Consider the following 8,262-nt stretch of genomic DNA (forward strand, 5'->3'; position numbering starts at 1 on the left):
TGGCACAAACGCTGCTGAGAACGCAACCAGTGTTTTGCTAAGAAACACCCAGGTTTGGTGCCACAATTGCCACTGGAAATGCCGCAATGTAAGGCTAAAAATACCCAGGATTGTTGCACATTTGCCACTAGAAATGTCGTAATGTGTCCCAAATAATCACCCAGGTTTGGCAGAAACGCCACTGAAAATGCTGTCAATGTTTCGTTCAGAAACACCTGGGTTTGGTGGCACAATTGCTGTTGGAAACACTGCAATGTGTTGCTCAAAAACATCTGGTCTGGTGCCACCATCACCACTGGAAACGTCAAACTTTGTCTCTAAAAGCACCCAGTTTTGGTGGCACAAGTATATCTGGAAATACTGTAGATGTCATGCTTAAAAACAAGAAGGTTTGTTGCACTGGAAATCACCTAGGTTTGGCACAAACGCTGCTGAAAACGCAGCTGATGTTTTGCTAAGAAACACTTGGGTTTGGTGGCATAATAGCCACGGGAAATGCTGCAATGTGTCGCTAAAAATAAGGTTCCACAAATGCTGCAGGAAATGCTGCAAATGTCTCACTGATGAATAACCAGAATTGTTGTTGGTCTCCAACAGTGGTCTGCAGTTTGGCAGCCATATTGCCTAGGTGTCCTGCTATCCATCACCTCCACCTCTGGATGAAAGTCAGCTCTTATACATGTAATCAGAAGTACGTCTCTTTGGAAACATTGATATGATACTTATGAAATGTACAAATGTAACGTATCCATGGTTTGCAGAAACATACAGTGCCAACAGTTTCTTCTAATGACTCAGCTGTCTCTCTACTCTCTCATGTTCTTCCTTTTCTTCTGTTGTACCCACACACAAGACAATTAGCCACTACCGTATGAGTCTCAGGATTGCTGTCACTGATCAGGCAAACAGAGACTTGCCTGCCATCTCCCCCTCCGTTCCCACCTGGGGGGATGAAACCAGCCTATATATACCGTCAGATACAGAGATATGAAGACTGACTACTGGTGGGGGGTCAAACATAGAGCTTCCTACTCACTGCCTAGTTTTAGCATTTTGACTGAGCAGCGTGAAAATCAGTTTCCAATGAAGTGAGGTTGTTTATAGATGCCTGTGAACTCCAGCTTGCACCAAGCAACCCACACACGGTCACATTTCATGCGTGCAGAGATGTGATTGTAGATGACTTTGGATCTGACTCTGCATGTTAGCGCAATTGTGTACTTGTTCGCCCACATGTACTGTTCTGTAGTAGGTACACACACCCACGCATACACACTTTCTTCAAGTTATTTTAACAGCTAAGTGCTTACAGAAAGGCCAATAAACTATTAAATCTGCCTTTAAAGAGAAAAGAGAGATGTCTTGTTGAGAAGTTTCTTATTAAGTATAGAATCGTTTTAATTAGTTTTGAAGCTCAAGGCAAATGATCTTCTATCCTTGATTGCCTTTTTGTTGATTTGATGCATAACTGATCAATAATTCAGACAGTGGGGGATATGTATAATTTATTTTGGCTAACATTCTCACGTTTCACTTCAGTATCACTTTAGCCCAGCACCATGGTAAAAGGAAACTCATGTAGAGCACAAAACATTTTCTTCCCGTCACAGTATCTACCAGCATGTTTTTAAGTCTATGATTATAGAATCCCTCAATCACAAAGATTTTTATATGCACGTTATCACCACAGGAGCAGTTTGGGGCAGAATTGAACGCATGCCATCCTGTTCTTTCCGATCACTGAGCTGAGTAGAAGACTTTTCCATTCTTACTTTGTTTGATTTGACTCAAGTAGCATAGCAGATGGTATTTTGTTGATGGCTGACTCATCCTGTCATGGCACACATGCTGATGCTTTAGATGATTGAAGATAGATGCCTCTTAGTCTTTCACCTTCAGTCAAGTAGCAGAATTTACTGCAGCTCGGATTTCATCACCACATTGCAATTATCTACCATTTTAAAGCCCAATAGAAGATGTTTTTAGTTAATTAAACATGGAAATATACACATACACACTTCAAGGTCAGGATTTTCTAACATATGCTGTATTCCTGGATCCCACCACATTGGCCAGTACACTGTAATGTTGCTCCAAAACCTGCAATAATTGATGTTTTTTTTTTGGCCACTTTTGGTGGAATCAAGCAAGGGTCAGTGTCAGCAAACTGTGGCATTATTAGAATTCATCTGGAGTTGTGTTTCTGGTCACCTGAATTTACATCCAAATATTCCCTCCACCTGAGAGCAATCTGGCTTTTTAGCTGCTAAATGTTTTACTGTGTTCATTAGCAAGTGTCTCACTGTGGGTGGAGCTTTTTTCTGAAAACAGCTGACTCCTGCAACTAAAACACGACAATGAGATCAGTGAGAGTGACTCAAAACATTAAAGCTGCAGCCCAAAAACCAAAACAATGAGCTGAAAGACACTAGAATCCATAATAATGACCTAATAATTCTAATCATTTTCCACGGGTTCGTCACAATCACTGTATATAAAGGTGGACAGCATGACAACTCCCCAAGCAACTGTAAAGTGAGGCAACATGGAGGTGACAAAAACTGCAGTTCCTCAAATGGCCACTTGAGGCTGGTTTCTGAAAGCGAGTCAGTCCCCATAGACCCCCATGTTAAAATGCGGGTTAGGGTTAGGGTTAGGTTAACTTTACAGCAGAAATATACATGTTCACAGCCTCGTTCAAAAAACTGTTTTCATCTCCGTTGCTGATTTTAGCATTCATGACAACTGTTCAGGGTAAATTTTCACCTGTACTCACCTGTTTACATTTTATTAAGGCTAAAACTTAAGCATATTTAAGAGCATGGCTGCTTGAGTAACAGGCTGTCTGCGAGGTGTCGCTAGGTTCTACAAGTCAGAGTCCACCCTCTGGTCTAAATATGGTCGCTTCTGGCTCCTGACAACCAAGACAGCGATGGCTGAAGTGCGAATTTGAGGCCTCAGAACAGCAGCCAACAAACTAACGGGTAATATCACATTAGCTACGTTCATTATTTTATACTTTCTATGCAGCTGGCCCCAACTGAAGCCAAAACATCAAGACCACCCGCTGGTGGCTGGTTGCAGTATAGGTTTATAAACCCCGCCCCCTCCATGTTAGCAGATGGGACAAGGGCCAACAAACTAATAAATCAAAATGCAAGATGGTTTCTGTCTTTTTTAGGTCGTTCTTATCACACTAATGTATGTTCTAGTGTTCATTTTTCTGATAAGTTTGGTTTTCTATAGTTATTTGATGCTCTACAAAGGGGGTGTTATGTCATAATTGACAGCTGTGTGTGTCAATAAATGGGTCGCAAATGGGTCGAATGGGTGCTTGGATGGAATTGTAATACTGCAGCGACACTTTCTGATCATGACCACACAGACTCTGGCTCCAAATGACAAAGATAACAGTAGACATTAATTTATTTAGGCTTCATTTTTGGATAAAAGCAGCTTTAACATGTAAAGAAAACATTTTTTGTAAGTTAAGAAGAGCTCGTGTCCAGCTGTCAATGCCTCGGTGCAGAAGTGCATTAATCAATTAAATTTTTTTAACAACCATCAAGCTAACAAATTATCCACAGCGCGAGCCACTAATGAATCACAAACCACACCACAGCTTGTGCTTTGCTCTCATTCCACACTGGGCCTTTAACTTTCTTGCCACCACATCAAACACATGCCTGTTAGCGGAGGCATTGTCTACTTTGACAGGCAACAGAGCAAGTGGAAAGGAACTATAAAAAGTGTCTGTGGGGAATTTACAAGTCCCTGCTATTATTTCGCTGGCGTTTTGTCTCGCTGCTCCTGACAAAGACGGGGTCCGCCACTGTAGCGTGCTCAATGGAGCAGAGACGGAGAGGCAGAAAAGAAGGGCAGAGAGCAAAAGACAAGGGCAACAGAGGAACGGGAGAGAGGGAGACAAAGACATTGTATTGACACTCAGTGGTGGCATTCGTATTCCAGGAGAGTAAACTCTGCTGCAGCCTCCCTAATGCTCACTTTAGTTTGTTTCTAGCCTCTCCTGTCTTTCAATTTAGTCTGTGTGCTCACGAGAAGCCCCCACTGGCTCTCTTCTCCCAGGACCATCAGCCATTCCTGATCTCAATCAGCCTTCAACCTGCTGTAACATATTTCTCTATGGAAAATGCTCCATTCTAAATTAATCTGATGGCAGTATTACAGAGTTACAAGCCCCTCTGTGATCACTGTGATCATATTAAGGCCACTAATGCGCGAGAGGACGATGAAGAGAGGAGTAGATAGGAGATGGGAAGATTAAAAGAAAGGTGAAAGACAAATGCAGTGACTGAATTAGAGGTGTGTGTCTCTCCTGATTGAAATGGAGAAGCTCTACACCGAGGGGAGTCACAAATGGAGACGAATTGACTGCGGCCTATGTCATTACTATTTAACAAACTTGCTATGAGCACGGGAAGGCGTGTGAATCAATGCCACAGTCCGGGATAATGGAGTAATTTACCTCCCTGCAAATGGCTACTGTTGTGGGTGACAGTTCTCTGAGTCTGCTGTGTGGGCGTGCATATTTACAAGCACTACTTCTCACTCTGTTATTATTTCCATGGTTATATGTAGGTGCGCTTGTTATTTACATGCACATCCTCCCCCGTGCTGCTGTGTCCTGAGTTTTCGATTGCAGCTCTTTAACATCACAGCTCTATCGCCCATCTAAGGAGTCAACATATGGCTTTTTCCTGTTGTCCTCTCCTGACTTTGACGCTACGCCGGGATGTCAATACTGCACAGATTCAATCTGACTGGCCCGCTTTAAGTCAGCAGGGATTTATTCTGCATAAAGCAGTACATTTGAAGGGCTTTATAAAGAGTTAGAGAGCTCAACGTAGCAAACGGGTGTCTGGCTATACATATATCAATCAGTTGTCATCATCGTGGTCACGGCTAATTCTTGTGACAGTGTGAAAAGAGGGTGAACAACCAAGAAAAGTAAATACAATTTTATCATTTCCCCCAAAAAACAACTGTCTACTGTTTAAGACCTTATTAATTTTCTTCCACGTTCCAGGATTCATTTTACGCTTGGTTCGTTTGATCATTACAAACAACACTACGATATTTACATCAATAAATACTGATTAGATACTTTATGCCATATCAATATTGTAATTTAAAATGAATCACTCACGTTGCTAGTATTCTACAGTATCATGTCTTCATGATATGCCTGTATATTGTGTGTAGTTACATTGCCACTGCCCAATTTGTCGCCTAAAAACAGAGACAGACATACGTTGTCTGTTTCAATGCAAACTGATTTTAAAGGAATAGTTCAAAATTTTATGTAAAACACTTTTTTTGCTCTCTTGCTGAGAGATAGATGAGAATATCTGTATCTGTTCGGTAAACATGAAGCTACATCCAGCAGCTGCTTAGCTTAGGTTAGCTTAGCTTAGCATAAAGACTGGAAACAGGTGAAAAAACTAGCCTGACTCTGTCTTGGAGTTTCTGGGGAATTACTGCCTCTAGCCAAGTACTTATTTTTACACTTTGTTTTTGTACAGATTAAATAATCACAGTGTACCAAAGTAATTGGAGGTGGATTGCGTTACCTTTGGACAGAGCCAGGCTAGCTGTTTCCAGTCTCGTAGGTTTATCGAAAGGATATGAGACCAATATCTTCTCTTCTTACTCTAAACCAGGAAGCAAATATGTGTCTCAAAATGTCAAGCTTTTAAATTAACTTAATTATGCTGATTTTCTCGTATGTTAACACTGTACTTGAACCCGATTGTAATGGCAACTAGCAGCACTTTTCACCGTGAATAATCAACAATAAAAGCTTCTTACACAACTAGACATGTTTCAGCAAGAATATGATCCAAATTTGGGGAGAAATTAACAACATCTGCAAGATTAGCCTACATGTTTTCCGGATGTTAGCATGTAGCTACAAGTATGTTAGCAGTGTACCTGCAGCCGGGGAATGGCTGTAACTATAAACACTGGCACTTTATGCTGTGAAAAATCATCACTAAGTGCATCTAAACACAACCGGACATGTTCCAGCAGAAATGCGATCCGAAATTGGGGAGAAATTTACAACATCAGTAACGAAGATTACATGTTTTCCTGATGTTAGCGTGTAGCTACATGTAGCAGTTTTACCGGCTCAGCCTTTTTCCCCTTTAAGGGCGGTGGCCTTGTGGGTAACCTGTGAGGGCGTGACGTGTACTTCATTGTGTGTGGGAAGAGACGCTCTCTCGAGGTGTTATGGTGAAGATGGCGGGCAGCACAGAGTGATGATAGTCAGCTGAATTAAGTGTCTAGATAAGATCGGGGCTACTGAGAAGGCCGTGTCTGTTTGTTTTGTAGTGAAGACTGCAATAAAGGCATTGTTTTGAACAGCACCTGAACGCCTTGCCACCCTTCCTTCTGTAGAGTGGTCTGGACTGCTAGAAGCTAGTTACCAGCTAATAACGAGCCAAGCTACATTAATGTTAATAAGCCAGCGTGTTCCCAACTACGGTTCGGAGCTGGTAAGCTGTCACTGAGAGAGGTAACACAGTATAGGCTGCGTAATGCTAACAGTTTAAGTAGCGTGCATGGAGCAGACATTATAACATCATACTGTAGCCAGAGTAGAAATAACTGTTGGAGACGAAGTGTTCAGAACGATTGGAAACCTGAGGATTTTGCTCATAGGGATTACGTCGACAAACATTTAGCACATTATTTAAAGTTTGGTCACGCTTTATATGAGCATCCTTCATCGTAACACTGTATAAAAGACGAAAAATACACAACAGCGTAATAAAATAAAATTGCAATTCCACCTGTGAATTTACTACTGTTTGTGTTTCATCAGTCCCCGTTTAAGTTATCTGTATGAGTCCATGTTTGACATCATTTTCAAGTTGAATTTCTGACGTCCAACTTGTGACAGATCCGCAGATAGAAATGGTGCAACCAGCCACAGTCAATAGTGCCTGGACACTGTTGACCATAATGAAAGTTGCTCTGATGTCCGCGGCCAAATGAGCAGCATCCCATGCAGGACTCCAACAGGTTACGTATGTCCTGTAGCCTTTAAAACCAAACAACTTCCTGAGTCATGCTATTTACAAACAAGATTAAAGCCTTGCTATTCTAGTCCGCGGGGTTCCCTCTGGTGATTCTTTGACATGCCATTTTACAAATCCAGTTTCCACATGCGTAAGTCCTTTCAGAATATTGGCAGTATGGTTAATAACATTTTCTGGACTTTGATTTCTCCATGAAAACTTGTTGACTCCCTCAATTTTCCCCTTTCGCTCAGATTAGCCTGGCTCTCTCCACACATCTTCCCTGGCTCTCATAATCCACCTCTTTAAACTCCCACTTTGACCACTCATGAAACATATTCCCCATGCTTGAGACTGACATTAATTGTGGCCGGGCTAATGCTTGTGTTAGCCCTAGAGCTGATGAATGCGGTGAACCTGCCGATTACAAAGGAGGCTCTCAAATGCAGGCGTTCCACCGGCTGCCTTTGCCATGGTGACAGCTGAAGCCAAAGACGTCTCGCTAATCCCCGGGATTTGAGCACCTTTTGGACTCCGCTGTTCCGCTTGCGGGAGTGTGCTGCACTCACATGCAAATGGCCAGTTGCAAACACACACAAACAATTCATGCTCGCAGGAGCATTTGCATGAATATTCTGTACATCCTCAAGCTAAAATGGAGAGAGTAAACATGGATTGCATAATCCACGCCAGATATCCATGAAAATTACAGATGTTAAGCTTTATGTATCAGGTTTATCCAGATGACTCACACACTCCTGGCATAAATACACCTGCCAACATACACATTTCTTGTGTGCCTATAGATTTTCCACTCAATGACTCCCTCTGATCTCCTTAATCTCCATTTTAATTGGCATCAAAGCACCTAGATCAACCACAAGCTCCCCTTACATGAGCCAAAGGAAATACAATATGTGTGTGTGTTTACCTATAGCTGCAGCTAGAGTGTGTTTCTCAGCGGGGAACAGCATGCATATTAGAGTCAGAGCCACACATCTCTATTCCTAGTTGCAGAGCAGCTGATTAACACACATGCAGAGAGACACACAGAGAGAGGTACAGCTCTGTGAACACACAGATGAAAACACGTCTTACCTACAGATGTATGGAATCAGATGAATCCACAGCCAGCAGTGTGTGTGTGCGTGTGTCTCAGTGTGTGTGCTGCAGGAGAGACCGTCGTTCTGAGCCAGTGTAGGTTCGTCTGTGTGGAATT

The 8,262-nt window shown here is 42.3% G+C and overlaps 1 protein-coding gene across 2 annotated transcripts in view; it reads right to left on the reverse strand.

The window, feature by feature from the left end:
- The window catches only part of prrt4b (proline rich transmembrane protein 4b), a 34,144-nt gene extending 25,882 nt beyond the window's left edge, over window positions 1-8,262 (reverse strand). The window contains exon 1 of one of the 2 annotated variants that reach the window (XM_033614261.2): window positions 8,146-8,262. The gene's annotated coding sequence lies outside the window, so the exon portion shown is untranslated. Of the gene's footprint in view, window positions 1-8,141 lie in introns of both variants that reach the window. The other variant, XM_033614260.2, reaches the window with a different exon arrangement.

Source organism: Epinephelus lanceolatus, chromosome 23, assembly GCF_041903045.1.
Source record: "Epinephelus lanceolatus isolate andai-2023 chromosome 23, ASM4190304v1, whole genome shotgun sequence".
In the NCBI taxonomy this organism is placed as follows: Eukaryota; Metazoa; Chordata; class Actinopteri; order Perciformes; family Serranidae; genus Epinephelus; species Epinephelus lanceolatus.